The following is an 18,192-nucleotide window of genomic DNA, read 5'->3' as shown; positions in this document are numbered from 1 at the left end:
CTTTGGTTTCCTCATTTATGCAGGCTTTCTGAGCAAATAATGCTCATGAGTTTATTCAACTTGGTTTATTCTTAATGTAAGCAGGAATTGAACCAAAATTAATGTTTATGGTTTTGTGGGGTTTTTTTCTTTAGCCTCTTCTTCTTCTCTTATTCTTTCTTTGAAGTTCAAGCTTGATTAATCTCTTGAACCAAGATCTTCAAGTGTCAGTCTTGATCTTTGCACTTTAAAGAAGGAAGGGTTCAGAGATAACACCAGTAAATGACTGATGTGTGTGATTTGTTTTGCTGGATAGTAATAATCCTGACTAATTCAGTTTTATTGAAGATGGACACTAGAAATTATATTATCCGTTGTATTAAGATACAACTTCATGTTTCAAAGTGATGTTGATTGACAAGAACTAATTTTATCTAATTCTAATACAACATTTCACAATACGTATTTTCAGATACGTCTGAGATTAAAAAATAGAATGGAGTGTAAGTTTGGGGATTTCTTTTCATTCAATGTTGATTTCTAAAAAAGAATATTCAAAAATACTGATTTTTTTACTCTGTGGTGTAATTCATCTCATTTTACTTATTTGTATGCATCACTTCTGTTCAGCTAGATTTTAGGCTTAGTCTCATATTTTAGGCTTAGACTCTTATATTTTAATGAAAACTAGATGGAACACAAAGGAGTCTATTAGTGTACAGTAACTAATAATTTTTTCACTGTTTTTTAGCAGGGGAAGTACGATGACTGGACCATGTAGACTTACTCTTCCTCCTTAAGATCGTCACAGTGCATGTTAATATTCAGGGAATACCTGACAATAATGCCAATGTTGAAGTTAATATAAAGTATGTTTCTGAAAATTGTCTACATTTTCTCTATCTTAAATCCCCTTTCTGTGAGACATTCGTAGATCATTCTGATGAGTTACATTACTAGGAGTTTGGCATTGCAATTACAGAAGATATAATCAGAATCACATCTTAGGTTTTCAAAACAAAACTGAATTTTAATCTGTATCATCTGCTTTACTTTGCAAATCAAGTGGTTATTTTCCTATTTGCAGATACCTATACCTTATACATAAGGCACACCTCTATGTTATTAGTTTTATTTCACAATATTTGTTTTGAGTTGTTCATCCTGAATTCAGACATACACACCTACACACTTGCATTCTAATTACATGTCAAGATATCCAAAGCATTTTTCTTCTTGAAAGCAGAAGCAACTTAGCTTTGAATTTTAATGATTAATTTATTTATTCCAGTTTCGACATTAGCAGCTTTAATATTACTGCTTTTATCCCAAAGGATACTTTAAAAAATTATACCTCCAGTGATGTTGAACAATCATTAGCTTACTTGAAATTTAAGAAGAATTTTTATTTAGCAAGGTAAAGGTAGTAAAATTGCACTGAGACAGCTCAGTCTGAGGTCCCAAGTGTAATTGTTATTTGTCTGGCTTTCAGAATAAATGCTATAGAAATTCTGTTTTGTTCAAGAGTGCTAATCTGAAACTCATGTTCCTCTGGGTATTTTCTTTCATTTGATGTTTGATGTTTCATTTGATCCCCTGTTCATTGTATTATTCTTCATGCATATTGATTGACTAGTGACAGAGGATGCTCAGTCCTCCATTGGCAGACTCTGAGAGGCAGAAAAATCATTCATTTTGATTACCTCTTTTTTCAACAACTTTTTTTTCTCTCCATCATAATTCTAAACAAGCTGAACCTGTAAAACTATGTTTAAATGAACACATGATGTTTTCTCAGGAATGGATTTTACATTTATAATGGTGCAGTAGAGCCAAGGCACTCTTTTGTGTATTTTTGTGTTTTCCTAAATGAACTCAGATATCCAATAATAATTGGTAAGTTACATTCTCTTGGTGTCAGTTTGGCATAGAAAAAATTGCATCAGACCATATAAAAGTACTGCGGCTTTTGTCTTTTTATTGCTTTTAGTCAGTTTACTTTTGCATGTTTAGTTTTATCTCACAAACTTGTATTTATGTCATTTGACTGGCATTGATACCATTTGATATTTATTTGATCTAGAGAGGCTTTGTCTTTCTTGTCCACCTTGGTGTAAGCATGATATAGAAACAGGTGCAGAAAATAAAAGAAGAATACTCTGTCTTTTCATGTCCGTGGCATGGCATGAAATATGAGGAATAGGAGGCAAGAAAACACTGAAATCTATTTAATTCAAAAGAAAGAAACAAACTTAGTAATTAAGAGCACGGGCATCTTTAGAGTCTTCTGAACACATCTGTCTTAATTTTAGCAGAAAACTATACATACAATAAATATTGTTTAGAATAAATTGCTTTAAATGGAGAAAGCAAGGGCAAAAATAAATGTAACATGTACCAGTTCCAATTCTCCAATTTGCTGTAAATTCTGTTGATGACTATCTTACACCTTAAAGTTTCTGGGCCAAGTTCAACCTTTTGTTAGAAAAAAGAAGTCTCCACAAAGCTATGAAAATTATATATATATATTCAGATTAAATTTGATCCTCTGTTGAAGAAATTAAATCCTGACTGTTTAAGCAGCCCACCAGTGTTTCATGTCAGATAGAAAATGGATGTAGCTCCAAGGGGTGAAATTGCCGAAGAAGCCCTGGCTTGAAAGTAGATGTGATTACTCACATAAATGGTAGAAAAGTTAATTTGGCTTTTACTTTAAGTACAAAATACATGTCTGCACTTTACTAGGTTGCTAATCATCTCACATGTGGAGGGAGATTCAGTGGATTCAGCTCCTGAAACCACTTAGCTATTACATTACATAAATCTAGTGTGATAACACAGTTCTGCAATTTATGTTTCAAAAGTTGCTCTTAGAATCGTTTTGATACAATTACTGTAGGTGAATTTCTGGTCAGGATTGGGTGCTTCAAAAATTGTTATTGACATGCATAACCCCAGTCCTTGAACCCAGCTCATCTCAGTGTTAGATCTAGAGGAGCTGATACCTCTGCTCCCTGCGCTGCCATGGATTTTTCATTGCACTGATAGCCAACTCACTCTAGGAGAGTCAGGCAAGGTCAACCCAAAGTGTAGCAGTTTTCTTTCTCTGGTTCTTTCATTAATTGTAATTCAAAATTACCACTGCTCTGAGGTTAAACCTGGTTGTGTGAGATTAGTGCCATTTACAGTTTCCATTTACTAGATGTCCACAGTATTTTCTGGAGTTAGTTACTGAAAGTGAGTTTTGTCTAAAGCCTACAAGTAACTAATTAAAATCTTCTGAATATTCTAGTTGAGTGCTAGTAACCAGAGGATGTCAGGATCTTAGTTTTATACAGCTCCTAAGAATGAATAATCTCTCAGTCTGGATTCTGAATTTATTTTATGCAATACAATGCAGGACAGAATGGTGTGTGAATGTCTTTCAATGAATCACCCATCACCAGATGATCTCTGGAGCTTTTTAATTCTGTGACTAGATCTTGTCTGTATCCACTTAGCTGATGACACATCTCTTGGAATCATGGCACAGTGTGTGTGTATGTATATATATATGTACGTGTATATATATGTGTGTGTATACATATATATATATATATATATATAATGCACACATATATTAGCCTATTGAACCAGGGAAAGCTGTATTTTTACCAGACCTGAGCAAATGGAACTCTGGATCGGGCAAGGAGACATGCTAAGGAGAGCTGAATAGGTCCAGACTGGTGTTTCCAGTTTCTGGATTTTGGACTCAATGATCTTAAAGACCTTTTCCAGCCTAATGATTCTCTGATCTGTGGCCTCTCTGTGATAATAAGCGTTACGGTTGTCTGACTGTAAGTTTAAACATTTCTTGAATAGTAGTAATACAGGTGAGAAAAATTATTAGAACAGATGCAGTTTGCACAAAGAGAGATGCAAATCAAGAAAGCAGTCTGAAATAAAAAACTTTGTATGAATTTTCTGCTGACTGAAATGGTAGAAAAAGGCACTGAAACAATGTAGAAATACCATTCGACAAACAAACTGTATTTGTAGTCATAACTGTAGAGGGGTGTAATGTATGGCTTCTGACAAGTGTTGGCACCTTCTAATTTCTGCTTTAACCTTTCTGGAATTTTAACCTAATCAAATCATTAAATGGATAGAAATCAGTTTACCAAGCTGGCATGACAGCTTAGTATTAAACCTACAGTAATTGCAGTGTTTATTTTAATGCTGGTACACTGGCACCAGTTTTGTGATCTGTTTTCAACCAAGAAAAGGATTATGAAGACTAAGAAAAGAGCTAACCACTGGTAAAAATAATTTACAGTAAAAGTCTGTGGCCTTTTACTGTAAACATTAATAATTGAAATAGAAAAATAAGTTATTTCATGGAATAGTTTTGTTGAAAAACAATTGAAGATTATCCTATGCCATTAGAATTTTCTAGCATTGAATAAAAGACAAAGTCTCTATGACCCTTCTTTGTTATAAATATTTGCCACTCTGATCTAGTGGGTGACATCCCTGTCCACAGCAGGTGAGTTGAAACTTGATGTTTAAGGTCCCTGCCAGCCCAAGCCTTTCAATAATGATGAAGATTCTATGTGTTTTTCTGTTTAAATCGTGGTTCACTTTTGACTTTATTTTTTTATCACTTTTTCATCTCAGACAGAGATGGGTTAACACTGGTACTCCTAGAGATTGTACGGTTTTTTTCCTAGTATTTTTGAGTATTTCTTTGTGTTTGCTTCTGTATAACTCGTGTCTTTGGTTTTAGGGAAATCAGATTCACTATTAGAAATGCATCTGTACTTCCTTGTAGCTGCAGTTCTTCCCTCATTTTCATCATGCTCTCTGACATTCCTTTCCCAGTACATTTTCAGCTCCATTATGTATATTTGCCACATTTCAAACCTAATCTGTTTAAACAGGACTCCTAAATCAGGTAGCAATTAAGAGAAATGCAGCAGCATCTTAGAAAATATGTCCTATGATGAACTGAACTTCAGTGAGTATGTTATGGAATTAGGTTGGCCACTAAGGCAACTGGAACAAATGGGAACATCTCAAATTCTTTGGTTGTGTAGTTTATTTTGGAGCCTGTTTTTAAGACATGTAACTGCAATCCTCTCTCATTTATTCCCATTCCTGCTTCTCATTTATCTTAGGAGGGAAAACACTAGTATAAAGCATAATTTATTCCATGATCATCTTTCTTCTCTGTTTATTTTTATTACCTTTTAAAATTATCTTTGTTTTTATTTTTGTTAGAAGGCAATGTATTTGAATAAAATCTAGCTTTGCAGATCCCTATGTGTAAATACAGTGTGAATTTTAGCATTAAGACCCAGTAGGGAGTCTCTTTGTCCTGTTTTGAAAGTACAAACCATGAAAGTACTCTAAATCTCAAATGTGCTTTAGGAAGGCCAGTTCATATTATGCAGTATAAGGTCAGTGTACCTCCAGCACCTAAGTAACCTGCTTAGGTGCAACCCTTCACTCGAGATCTGAGTGTGCAATCTCTGAGCTTTACTGCAGGTTTGCTCAGCTTCTGTGTCCTTGGTGCCTTACGAGAGGCAAAAGAAGGCACTGCAGGGGCTTTAACGTGAGAATTATTTCATTTGTGACCTTTCAACAAGCCTGATTTTATTGTGAGGGCTGAAAAGATAGAGAAGGAACAGGCACATCCATCCATCCTGTTCACATTTTGGACTATTCTGGAATGCATTTGGGACAAAAGTAGGTCCTGAGGCAGCAGGACAAAGCTGGTCTTGCTGAGCATAGGAGAGCAGGTGGGGATTCTCCATTACTGAACCCTGTGTCCAGCATCATGTAGCTTGGTGGCTGTGGGAAAAGCAGAACTCTTCCAGCATTAAAGGAGTGGCAACTGTTGATTGTGGATTGCTGATTGCTAAATAGATAACGTATAAATACATGTGTAGGGGGCAGTTTCCCTGGGGAAAAAAAAAACCTGGAAAAATGCCTTAGAAAACCCTGTTCTCAGTGCCATAAGCAAAAGGCTTATTGACATGCTGTCTGTGTAAATGGTTACTAGAAAGTTCTCAGTTTTCTGTGTTATCACAGGTTGATTTTTGGTGCAAGAATTTTAATATTCTTAATCGTTGTCCCCTATTGGACCCTTCCCTCAGACCCCACCTTAACTCCCCTCCCACACCCGGGTGTGTAACTACCCCTGTCTGCCCCTAGACTCTGCCTTTGGCCTCGAGCCTTTTGCCCCTTGTTACTGCTTTGTGCAATTCTCTCCAACACAGTGGAGGCTTTATTGTTTATTATTTTTATATTATTAAAGTTACTTTTTGGACAACGGATCGAAGCTCTCTCTCTCCATTTAAGTCGCCATTGGGCTGAAAGGAAAGGAAACTCAAAGGAGTCTAACAGTCAGGCTTAAAGACTGCAAAGTTTCACACATGAATTTGTTCCATTTAGGGTTGCAAAGAGAATATTCTTGCTTTGTAGAAAAAATAAGTTACAATAAAATTTGGTACTGCACCAAATCATATTTGTGTAGTGTATGATATTTTCTTAGCCTGTGAAAAGTGAATAATTGTTATTGATTTATAATATAAATAATTATATAATAATTCAAAAAAGAAATTTAATTCTTTATTAAATAAAATATATGTGTATTTCCTAGTAGTTCAAAAGTTGCCAAGTATCTCGTCTAGTACCTGCATATATAGGAAGAAGAGTGCCTCTTGTAAATCAGCTTATCTGAAACTGATTTGATCTGAACATGATTTTGTGGGCTACAATCAGTGGTTATATCAAATCATTTTGAAGCATTCTTCAGTATTTTAACTGGATTCTGGTGAAAGCTATAAGCAGGTTTCTAAAGCACTTTTTATAGTTTAGATCAGATACTGTGGCTCTTAACACAGTAAGTTTTATTTATTGAATCAGCATTTTTAAAGTAGCAAGTGCTGGTGGAGAAACGCCTTTGAGGCTCATAAACTTCATGACATATGCCTGGCAACCAATGCCAAAGTCTGAACACAGAAAAACAAAATTGCTTTTAGTTGTGGGAGCAAAGTTCAAACAATTTTTGAAGCATTTCAGGAAATGGATTGGACCAGTTTGCACTTGTATCCAGACTGGCCTACTGTTTTTACATCTTCAGCAATCCATATTATTTGCTACTTTTTCATCCCCATCAGCATTATGCTCCTTATTTCATGTATATTAAGCTTCAAAATTATACTTATAGAGTGGCAGTTCACAGAATTATGATCTCATGGTTCTGTCCTGTAAAATATCTGAATCAAGAGTCAGACAAACAGTTCAAGGTATGCTGTCTGCATTAATTCTTGTGTTACCATCAGATGTGTGAAAATTTCTGTTTTCAGTAACTCCTGTTGCGCATTCATTTTTTACTTTAATGGAATAATTCTAAATTTATGTTTTTTTGTAATTTTAGGAACGGAATGCTTGAGTCTCTGATTTCAACCTATTCCACAGGATTATTGATATAACTAGGAAAAAAAAAGCATACCTGATTGTAGCTTACCAACATTTGGTATTTTGTATGTATTTCTTTGCTTTCCTTTTCAGTATATCCACTGTCTGTAAAACTTATGTACTTCATAGTACACTTAGTCTTTCTTACAGATTTATTTGAAATTTCATTTTATAAACTAGTTTACAAAACACATACAAAACTTGTCATTTTGTTAAAACTAAGAGCTGTGTTCTGGCTGTCATCAAATCTGTCTACAGTTAATTAATATTATGCTGATACCTTACCTTTTGCATTAACAAAGCTATTCAGATTTTTTTTAAGTGCTGCTTTTGGTACTTTGTTGCACAAGTTACCAGCAGAAATATGTGCACTTAAATGATAAGCTGTACCTCCTGCTCAGTGCTACAGGGTAACAAGGTTCAAAGGGTATAAAATTTGTTCAGATTCAAATACCTTTAAAAACTGGTGACAAAGGAAAAAAAAGGCACTAATACATGCCCTTTTTCCCAGAGAGAAAAAAGCCAGAAGCTATTCATTATCATGAAATGTCATTTACTTCATTGATGTCAACTATTTTGCTTTGTCTTTATCTCATTCCTGTTTACATATCAAACAGTGCTAAGTGCAAAGCAGCTTTTCCTCGCTAAGCAGAATATATTGTTCTCCCATATTCATGAGATATTTAAAGAAACAAAAAGGTTTGTTGAAATTTCTTATTCTGTGAGTTTGTAGGTATCATAGAGATTAGTGGAATTTATTTTTGAAAGCTAATGGTTTGCATTTATGCACTCAATACCCTTCATCCCATCAGTCCTGAAAGCGTTTTTTAAAACGTATGTAAAACTATGAAGTCATTAATTTTCAGTCAGGCCAAAAAATCCTAAAATTTAGTGATACCTAAATTGCATCTTGAGATTTAGTAAGTAGTCACAGGAATAGCTAAACTTTTACAAAAAATTAATGTTTTTCAGAGAAACACTTCACAAATATTTAATATGAGAGCAGTAAACTGACCTAGTTGTAAGAAAACTGGCTTTTAAGTGCTTGTATTATGTCTGTAACTAGCCCATATCTGAGATGTTATGATTTTTACATGAAGTTAAAGGGAAAATTAACTGATCTGGTAATGTTGAATTTTTAGTGATGACCGTTGTGCTTAATCAGGGCTACTACCCTGAACTGGATGAGAAGGAGAAATGGGGACTGCAAGGGAAAAAGCCATACGCCTTTCACATGATTGTGCAAGTACATGGTTCATTGGGCAGCACTAATAAGGGGAAGGAAGGGATTTAGCTTGTTAATCCATGCTTCTTAATACAATGTCACATTAAATGACACCCACAACATGCATACTGATTGTGTTAGAGCTGGAACCTGATTATGAAATACCGCTTCATCCTCCTGTGACATTGGCTCTCTTGAGAATTTTCAAGCAACAAAGCATCAACTAATGAAGATTTTATAATAATGTTCTGGTTTAGGCTTTATATAATGGCAACTAGAGCCGAAAGATAATTCTGTGTGGCTCATTGTGAAGTGTGTTAGAGACTCCCCAGATGGTGTTGAGCAAAAAGTGCCATGGCTGTGTTGGGGCAGGGGTTCATCTAAGCTAAATGTCTGAATACTGTGTTTTCTGCACTATGCCTAGGTCATACACTTACAGTTCAGGGATGTTTGTGTACCTTTGGAACCTCCATTGCATAGAGTAGAAATAAGTGTAAGATAATGTTATAATAAGGCATAAAAATTATGTAAACAATGCTTTGGACAGCTTAAAGTCTAGGTCGCCAGTACTACTTATTTCCTTTAGTCTCATTTACATACCTCAGTCTGGCTTTCCTTCTTTCTCACTGAACCAGAACTCAACATAGGATGTTCACCTATGATTTCCACTTATTGATACTTGTTTTCATACTAAGATTCAAGTGAAATCAGTGGGACAGAGCACAGATTTGAAGTTAGTTACACAGAAGTGTTTTGCTGAACTGGAACAATACACAGTGGTGAAATAACTCATTACCCTACTTCACACTACTTGGAAACCTAGCAAGAAAAAAAACCAACTTCTTGTTTTTCCAGTGGCTTAAAATCACCAAATATGATTCATGAAGGGCATGGTCTGTGTCTGGTTTTGGAACACCTGACACAGTGTTTTGTGAAAGCTGGCATGGAGAGCATACCTGTGTGTGTGTTTTAAATTATATATTCGTAAGAAAAGCCTTTACAACATTAGAAGAATATGAATGCTTCCAGTAGGCATTCCTGAATCCATTCAGTCTGACTGATGTGCTGTTCTCTAGGCTATGGGCACAGTATTTCCTACCAGCTGCCTGTAAAGCTGGCTTATGGAGCAGCTCATGCATAGCAAGTGACAGTTCTACACCCTGCTTATCCTCACATTAGAAAGAATTGGGACACCTCTGTGTGAGAGGAGATATATGCAGGAAATCTGATCCAGGTTGAAGTGATGTTTTGAAAGAGCCTGGTTCAATCAACTCTTCTAAATGTCTTTAACTAGACAGTACATAATGGTTTTGGAGAACTATTGCATGACTGAATAGGCTTACAGCATTATATATTAAAAAAAAAACAACAAAAAACCCCAAAAACAACACAAACAAACAAAGCAACCTCCCCAAAAAACAAAACAAAACACAAAAAAACCCCCAAAAAACCAAAAACAAAACAAAACAAACCCAAAAACAAAACAAACCCCAAAAAAACCCAAAAAACAAAACAAAACCAAAAAACACAAACAAAACAAAACAAACCCAAAAAAAAAATCTCCACCACCAAAACATGGAGGGTTTTTGTCCTAAAAGTGAGAACAAAAACCTGGCTTGGATAAAAAATATTTAGTATCAGCATCTCAGCTTTAAGATTTTTATTTTTTTAATATTTTGAATTGGTAAAGGAATATTAAGGTTTTTATTTGTATGTCATTTTTGTAAAAGAAACAAGGGCTCTATAGACAAAATCCAGAATTTCTGATTCACGACATGATCTGCAGTGGCTTGCACTGCCTAATTAGATATTGATAGAGTCCTGTATTTAGTGATTAGTTTATCTGAAGTATTTATTTTTTGCTTCTTCCATGTAAATTCTTTACCCAAAAATTTTGAACTCCTTTTAGCAAAAAAAATACTATATTTTGTATTCAAGTGTGCTAGAGTAGGAGTTGGTTCTATTCTATTTCCACAAGTTAATTAAGAGGTATCCTACTAATAGCAGAGAAATGACATGTGGGCAAGTAGATCAGCAGAAGAAAGCACACCATAGAAGTTTTAATTCCTCACAGGAACCAGTTGGCCAGGTGTCTCAAAAAAGAACAGATTATGACATTCAGCTCTTCTCATGCATTTATCTTCTTTTTATTTTTTTTTCTCTTACCAAGAAGAGGAATATAATCAGAGAAAAATAATATTTTGCTTTGCTCTTCGTTTAAAAAAGTCCTCTAGAGATCTGGTATACAAAGGTCCAAGCCTTTGTATCAAGACAGGATCTACTGTGCAAACAGAGAGGTCCTTTGAAAATCTATTGCCACAGCTGCACAAAAGAAAGGAAACGTAACTGATCTGTGATCTAATGCCAGGGCAATTTCATCTGTGTTCGCATTCATGTTCCCAGTTCTTATCAGGACCACGATTCTATCATTCCCAGATCTTGAAACTTGTGATTTTCTGCCTCAGGATGGTATTTGGAATAAGCGAAGTTTCAGTTGTGACTTCCAGCCCTTTTTTTTCACTTCTCAAGTGAAAAAGTGTAAGAACTAAAGTCTAATTAAAGTAAGTTTGAGTTCATTTACTGTACACCTTTACCCAGAAGCCCAGCAAAATAAAGATCTTACCCTCCCTGAGTGATTACGTGCAAGAAAGGATTCTTTTTCAGTCATCCCAGTAGCCTTATTAATAAATAATTTCACATGGAAGGTAAAAATCATTTACTGTCTAGATACAAAATCAAGCTAAGTTATATTGGCTCAGAGATGTTGTGGTGGTCATAGCATGTGTCCTGATAATTATTCGATCCAGCTTGCATTGGATATTCTCATGAATTCTAAGAGTTTGGTCCTGTGCCCCAGGTCTTTTTAAAATACTCCAGGTATTTTGAAGATATAAAAGAAATCTTAAAAGAGGTTTTATTTGGTTTCTAAATCATAAAAGATAATCAAAATGTCTGGAAATCTGATGATAAATTGGTCATATCAGTTTTTTAAAAATTTGAGATTAATTTCTATAAAATTTCAGTTTTCTAATATTTTAAAATTGAAAGATAGTTTAGAAGTTGGTGTCAAAATATTTGTTTTCAAGATCAGAAGAAAATTACCTCCTCATAAAATAATAATGCAATGCTTTTTTAACTGCTAGCTAGCCTAGTGGAAAGGGTTGCTGACCTGAGCAGAAGAGCAGATTATCTTCCTATTTTGACTCCTCCTTTGGTAGGAGTCTGATGTTTAAGACTATTCTGATTTTAGAACACTATCATTCCTTCAAATATCGAACAATGTAAATTTCTGATCAAAGTTTATTCGTCTTCAGGTATCTTATGGCTCTAACACCTGTAGTCAATTTTTGCATTTTAGGGACTACTTAAAGGTCAAGGTAATGTCTGCTGAATTAAAGACCAATCTTTGCTTGATGTCCCACCTTTCTGGGGCCAAAAGTACTGATATTACATGAAATAAACAAATTTTTAAAAAACCCAAAAAACATAAAAACAAAACAAACAAACAAACAAACAAACAAAAAGACCCAAAGCAAAACCAAATCCCAACTTATCTGAGAAATAAATTTAATGTGTTTCATAGGGTCAGAGAGTAATTCATTTGGCAGGGACTTCAGGGGGTCTGTACTGTACTGCCTGCTCCACACAGGACCAGGTGGCAGATCAGATCAGATTGTTCAGAGCTTTGTCAAGTCTTGAAAATCTCCCGGTATAGTCCTCCAGACTGTGGGAATTTTTGTTTTTGTAGTATCTTTCTACTGTAAGTGGCATTTGATGAACTGTTTTGCTCCTAAGTCTCTCTTCTGATACATTTTTGCTACTGCTTTCATCTGGGTTTTCTCTTGACTGGTCCTGATTTTCCTGAAATGGGAGGCCCAAAATCACAGAGTAGTCCAGTTCAAGCTTTAACCATGCTAAGTATTTCATGACTCCTGTGTTAGCCTATGCAAATAAGAGTGTTACATTTGATGATTAATTTTTTGCATTATCAAGGCATACTTGACTCTCATGTATTTTATACTAGATGCTGTTCTGATGATCCACTGCCTAATCAGCCTTACCTGCCTTGTATTTCTACATTGTTATCCCTTTGTCTTATTCTATAATTGTTTGCTGTTGAATTGTATCTTTTCAGTAGTCATTTCTTGGCCTAATTCCTGGAAAAAAAAGTGCTTTAATTTAGTCTCTGTCACTTTTTCTTACCAATAAAGCAGGATACCCTTATTCAGCCCCCTACTTTTCTGTGCAATTCTGGTTGTTTTCAGTTGGGTTGGTTTTTTGGAGTTTTTTTGGTATTAAAGATATGTCCTCTGTTTCTAATCTGAGCACAGATCGTTCTGAGTATAAACAATTAGGAAATGAAGCTTTTTGCCTGTAACCTAAGGGTTTTTTTCCTGAAGATCTTGACTCTGGTTGCTGAAATCCTTATTACAAGCAGCATTTACTTCACTATCATCTATAACAAAGTTGCAAAATTTTTGTAATGATTTTGTACTGTTTCCCTTATATCAAACCTGCTCTAGCCCAAAAAACTGTACTACACAATGGAGATGTGTAAGCTCTCATTCTCCATCAGGAAAGGAGCCAAGGGGGAAGCAGCTAGATGCTGGCTTAAAAACAACCCCAACTCCCCTTTTTAAATCATCGGGCTCTATCCTAAAATTTTACAGTGACTTAAAACCACTTAACGATATAATCCTACCAAGAGTTCTTTTAATTATTCATGAAGAGATGTATTTACTTCAGGAATGCCCTTGGAAAAGAAATCTCCCTCTTGCAAATCCATGTTTCATCTTCATCTTTAATTGAAACCCAATTCTAAATGTTCAGACAAAAGGGAATTTCTGATGAACTGGTCACAACCTACTAATCCTTTCAGACAGTTTCCCTGCCAGATATAACTTAAACCATTGCAATGAAGTAGATATTTCTGTATCCTACAGAGCAATATGTTTATAGGTGCATGGCATAAAATGATTGCTCTTACAGAATACATTTCAGATGTCAGATTCTACAAATTCCAAGTGGTTAGGATGGTGCTTTGGTAATGTTTTACTTACCCTGTTAGTGAAATATCAAGGTTTATTCTCAGATTTCAAACTTGTTTATTTTTGTCTTTTCACAGATTTTATATAAATGTAGCAGTTCTAAGAATAAACAGAAATTACATTAGTTGTATATGATGAACAAGGCAGATCACTTTGATAATAAATGCTCTTGGGCTACAGTTCAAAAGAAAATAATGTAAATCAGATATTATTTTGCTCAGTTTCTATTAGTGACAAACGGGTAGTCAAAACTTTTCTTTTTAGTCTTTGCTTGTCTTAGCTAGTTGTAGCTTTAGTCTCATTTGCTCAAACATCTAAGCAGAGGATTAATTACCTGAACAAAGTTTTTAACTGATGGGATTATGTAGGAAATTTTGAAACATGCTAGTGTCACAAAAGTTTGGTATTGTTCAGATAAGCTGACATACAGATTTCTTCTTCATATTTGAGATCTGTGTACCAAATACATAAGTCAAATAATTGTGATGATGTGTAACAATTATGACAATGATAAGGTAAACAGGTAAGGTAATTATGGAATTATATGGGTGGTTAATTTTAAGAATTGAATGTCATACTAAGCACTTTTTTTATACTTTTGGTTGTGCTAGTCACATCCCTACCTGAAAATTTGATCTATGGTATCATTCTAATGATGGTTCAAAAATTGTATATTATGATAAGCAATATACTAAAAATTACCACCATTGACTTTTTCTTCTAAATAGTATTTTTTTAGAGACTAGAATAGATGAGATTGCTTGCAGTGCTGCAAATCAGAACTTGTAGGAAAAAAAACAGAAAGAAAAACTATATAGTCCCTTGCTTTTCTCAAGAAATTGTCTATCTAAAGTAGCATTGTGCTTTACTGAAAGTGACTGTACTACAGTTCAGTTTGTATATCTTCTTTAAGAAAAGAAGTTTTGTGCATCAGTGAGTTTCTTCTTTTTTGAAATACAAATCGCTGACCATGTCTTTAAAACTTTTTTGTGTGCTGATAAACTGTCTGTTAAAAGTACTAATCCAATGCAGATGTCAGAGTGGGGTAGCATTTAAACAATTACACAGCAGAAAGGGGTTAATTACTAGAGCTGCATAAACTCCTTGGTTTGTCACTTTTGCAAGAGATTTAAATATTTGTCTGAGTAGCTACCTTCAGTTAAGAGGCTCAACTTCATCCAAAATCTGAGAATCTTTTTCTAAAGCTACAGTAAACGAACGTGAACGTGCATTTGCAGAATGAATTTGCACATGGTGATATGCCAGTAAGGCTATAAAACTGATCTAAGTAAGTGAGACTGTGCACAGCCTGTGTGCACCAGCTATTATGGAACATGAGCTCTGGATTGTGTAGCAGTAGGACCTCTTTTACTAAAATCATCAGCAATGAAGAATTCAAGAGTGACCACATCCAGTTTGCATTTAAACACAAACTATTTTGTTGGAAACTTAAAGGAACATTGCATGCACTCAAGTAACATGGTAGGCTTTCATGGGTATAGTTAAAATAGCAAAAATCGAAGTGAAAATAATGACTAAAATCTCCGTGGTAGGTTCAAGATATAAATTATAAGTAGTTTAATTCCTCTTCATCACCAGCAATGCCATTCTGGCCAGGTCACTTGAAAGTCAAAAGACAAAAATGCACTATAAATATGACGAAATATACACATCCTGGGAAAAAGTTTACATTTTATGGAAAAGTGATGTATCTTCAACCAAGGAATATTTATTATTTATTAGGACTTTTGCACTGGGACACATCTCTTTCCCCTTTCCTTAATTTTGTAGGAGAAGGGACAATATAAGATTTGTTCTGGACTCAAGTTCTTAAACATAAATAGGTGACAGTAGTAATATTGACAGTGTCTCAAACCTGTTTAGTCCTCAACATCTTTAAGGTGGAGCTGCCAGGGAACTGTTGTAAAAGAAAAATAAAATTCTATCCAAATGTTACTGTGTTTCTGAGCAGAAGAAAGTTAATAATTAGGAAAATATGTTTCCTTGTATGGCTAGAAAAATTATGTCATGCTAATACCTGTCAGCAGTTCCAAGTACTCTATACAATTAATCCATCCTTAATATGAGCATGCTCTATGTTATAAATGTATAGCAGTCAAATGTGCAAATATTCAAAGCAATGTTTCATATTTTATTAGTCCTTAAACAGTTTGGAAAATGAGTGGGCCTCATGAAATGTTATAAAATCATTTAATTGCTTTTAGACTGAGGAAACTAAATTGAAGTGCACCTTAGAAAATGTCCATCTGCATCCCTTCCCAAGAGTACCAGCACATCTGCTTATTAAGTCTTCACTTAACGTGTAGAGCTGGGAAAGTCAGATTCTCTTCCAGCAGGCAAGTCCCAGCAGATGCTGCAGTTCCTGGATGGTTTGTTAGAGCCACAGGCACCTGGTTTGGCGGGTGCCCATTTTGCCCCCTGCTGTAGCAGCAGGCGCTGTGCTGAAGGCAGAACTGGCACGTGTGGCTTCCTGCCGCAGCTCGGCTCTTTCCTCTCTCAGAGTGAGAGTTCTGCACTGCTTTGCTGTGCTGCAGCCTGCTCTCAGAGGTGTGGGGAGTGCTCACACCGCTTTTTGCATCAGCAGTACTCACTAGCACTTCAGCTGTGCTAAAAAAGTGCTGGTTTAATGGGGTTGCTTAAAAAGGAGAAGTGTGGAGTATTCTCTTCACAGAAACAGGAAAGACTACTCCCTGCTCAGTACAGAGAGAGACAAAGAGTTATTTAGGGAGAAAGCCATTGAGGAGGAGGCTTTTTTTTTCAGAAATGGCCATATGCTTCCAACTCCTACAGCATTCAACAATAGAATATTGTGACAGCAGAGTGGCTGCTGCTGTAAATCTCCTAATTATGGATCAAAAGTGCCACCAGCTCATGATGCATAACATGCTACTGGCATAAGCTCATGCAGCAGTTCAGAAGAGTGGAAAATTTTCTAATGGATTAACCTTTACACCAGTAGGTTCTATGCCAGATTTAGTATTAGATGTATTCTAGGCTCCTTTTGAACCTACAGGCAATGTAAAAAACCCCAGGAAAAAAGAAGAAAATAATAAAGCAACATAAAGCTGGCTATACTTTGCATCATCTGCTCTAGCTGATTTGACAGCTGTGCTATCATTTGTACTTACCTCAGTCTGACAAAATTAATGTTTTAGTAACCTCAAGGAACCAGTGCTGAGCTCTGGCAGTGATGCTCACAGAGCCACGTTCTTAATGGTTTGTTAACAACCAGCTTTATCCACTGATGTGAGAGGCTTGTTTGTACTTGAGATATCTGCTGAGTTAGTCCTTCTAACTCAAAAGTACCTTCTGTGGGTGCAAAAGGTACTTATGCACTCAGGCACACATTTTTAACCCCATCATTCTTCTTCTGCCCACCTCCTGGGGTACATTACGTCCTTATCACTGCAAGGGGAATCCAGACTGGTAAATCTGGTATGGATTTACTAAAAATGCACTATGTGTTTCATTGTGGGTACTAGTTAAACTCATTATCTGTTGGAAAAGTGAAAATACTAAATAATTCATTACACACATTCATGTAAAAGGGCACTCTTATAAGAACTACCACCCCTACTAGAGTGTTGTCAAAAATTAAACCAGTATTGTTTCCCATATTTAAGTGACAGATCATGGACTGAATATCAATAGAGAGCAAAATAACTGTGGGGAATTTTTGTGGTAATTGTAGTGAAGTGTGAGGGCTGGAATGTGTGTAAACCATCCACCTTTGTTGGTGTAGTGATTATGTTATTTGGACAGAGGTGTGGAGAGTTATTTTGTTTATTTAAATGACACCTGTGAAGATTACAGATTGTGTGATGAAAGTGTATTTTAATGACTATGATAATTTAATGAAAACAAAAAAAAAATCTTACATTCTCAACATTATGTAATTAAAAGTCAGATCCTGTAAGATATTCAGATACCTCTTTCTTAGTGATTTCAGCTCTGTGAAGATACCTGAGTACTTTCAAAATACAGACTTATTTCAAGAGGGTCAAAATAAATGTTTGTGAAGGGTAGATTGCTGCACTTTTCAATAACCTGTTTTGCTACAGTTTGTGATTAATCTGTTTTGTATTATTACTCTTTCTGTTGCTTCTGTTTTTTTCTTTCCCAAGTTATCTGCTGCACTAGGTGTCTCTCTTTCTCTCTGCTACCATTGTTTTGGGGAAGGTACATAAAATTCCCTTTTGCTGTGCAGTGTGTGAAGCAGTTCACCTTAAGGGCTGTGCACTTACTACTCTGTGTACTTGGTTACTGCTTCATTCTGGGAGATGTTGGGTACACCTATCACCCGTTCAGCTGCTGGGGAAGGATCATTGTGGCAGTTAAGGGCTGATCTATTCCCTTGTCAGCAAGAGGGGAATTTAAAGCAGAGTTATCAGAGGTTCTCCTCAAATCTGCTTTCTGGAGGGGAACCTCTGGCGGTGCAAGAATGGCAAAACTGGC

The 18,192-nt window shown here is 35.6% G+C and overlaps 1 protein-coding gene across 1 annotated transcript in view; it reads left to right on the top strand.

Annotated features, from left to right (window-relative positions):
* The window catches only part of MYO16 (myosin XVI), a 359,373-nt gene that overhangs the window by 222,072 nt on the left and 119,109 nt on the right, over window positions 1-18,192 (top strand). The window lies entirely within an intron of this gene.

Source organism: Prinia subflava, chromosome 3 (assembly GCF_021018805.1).
Source record: "Prinia subflava isolate CZ2003 ecotype Zambia chromosome 3, Cam_Psub_1.2, whole genome shotgun sequence".
Taxonomy (NCBI): domain Eukaryota; kingdom Metazoa; phylum Chordata; class Aves; order Passeriformes; family Cisticolidae; genus Prinia; species Prinia subflava.
The sequence above is the reverse complement of the archived record's forward strand: the minus strand, read 5'-3'. Positions and strand labels throughout refer to the sequence as shown.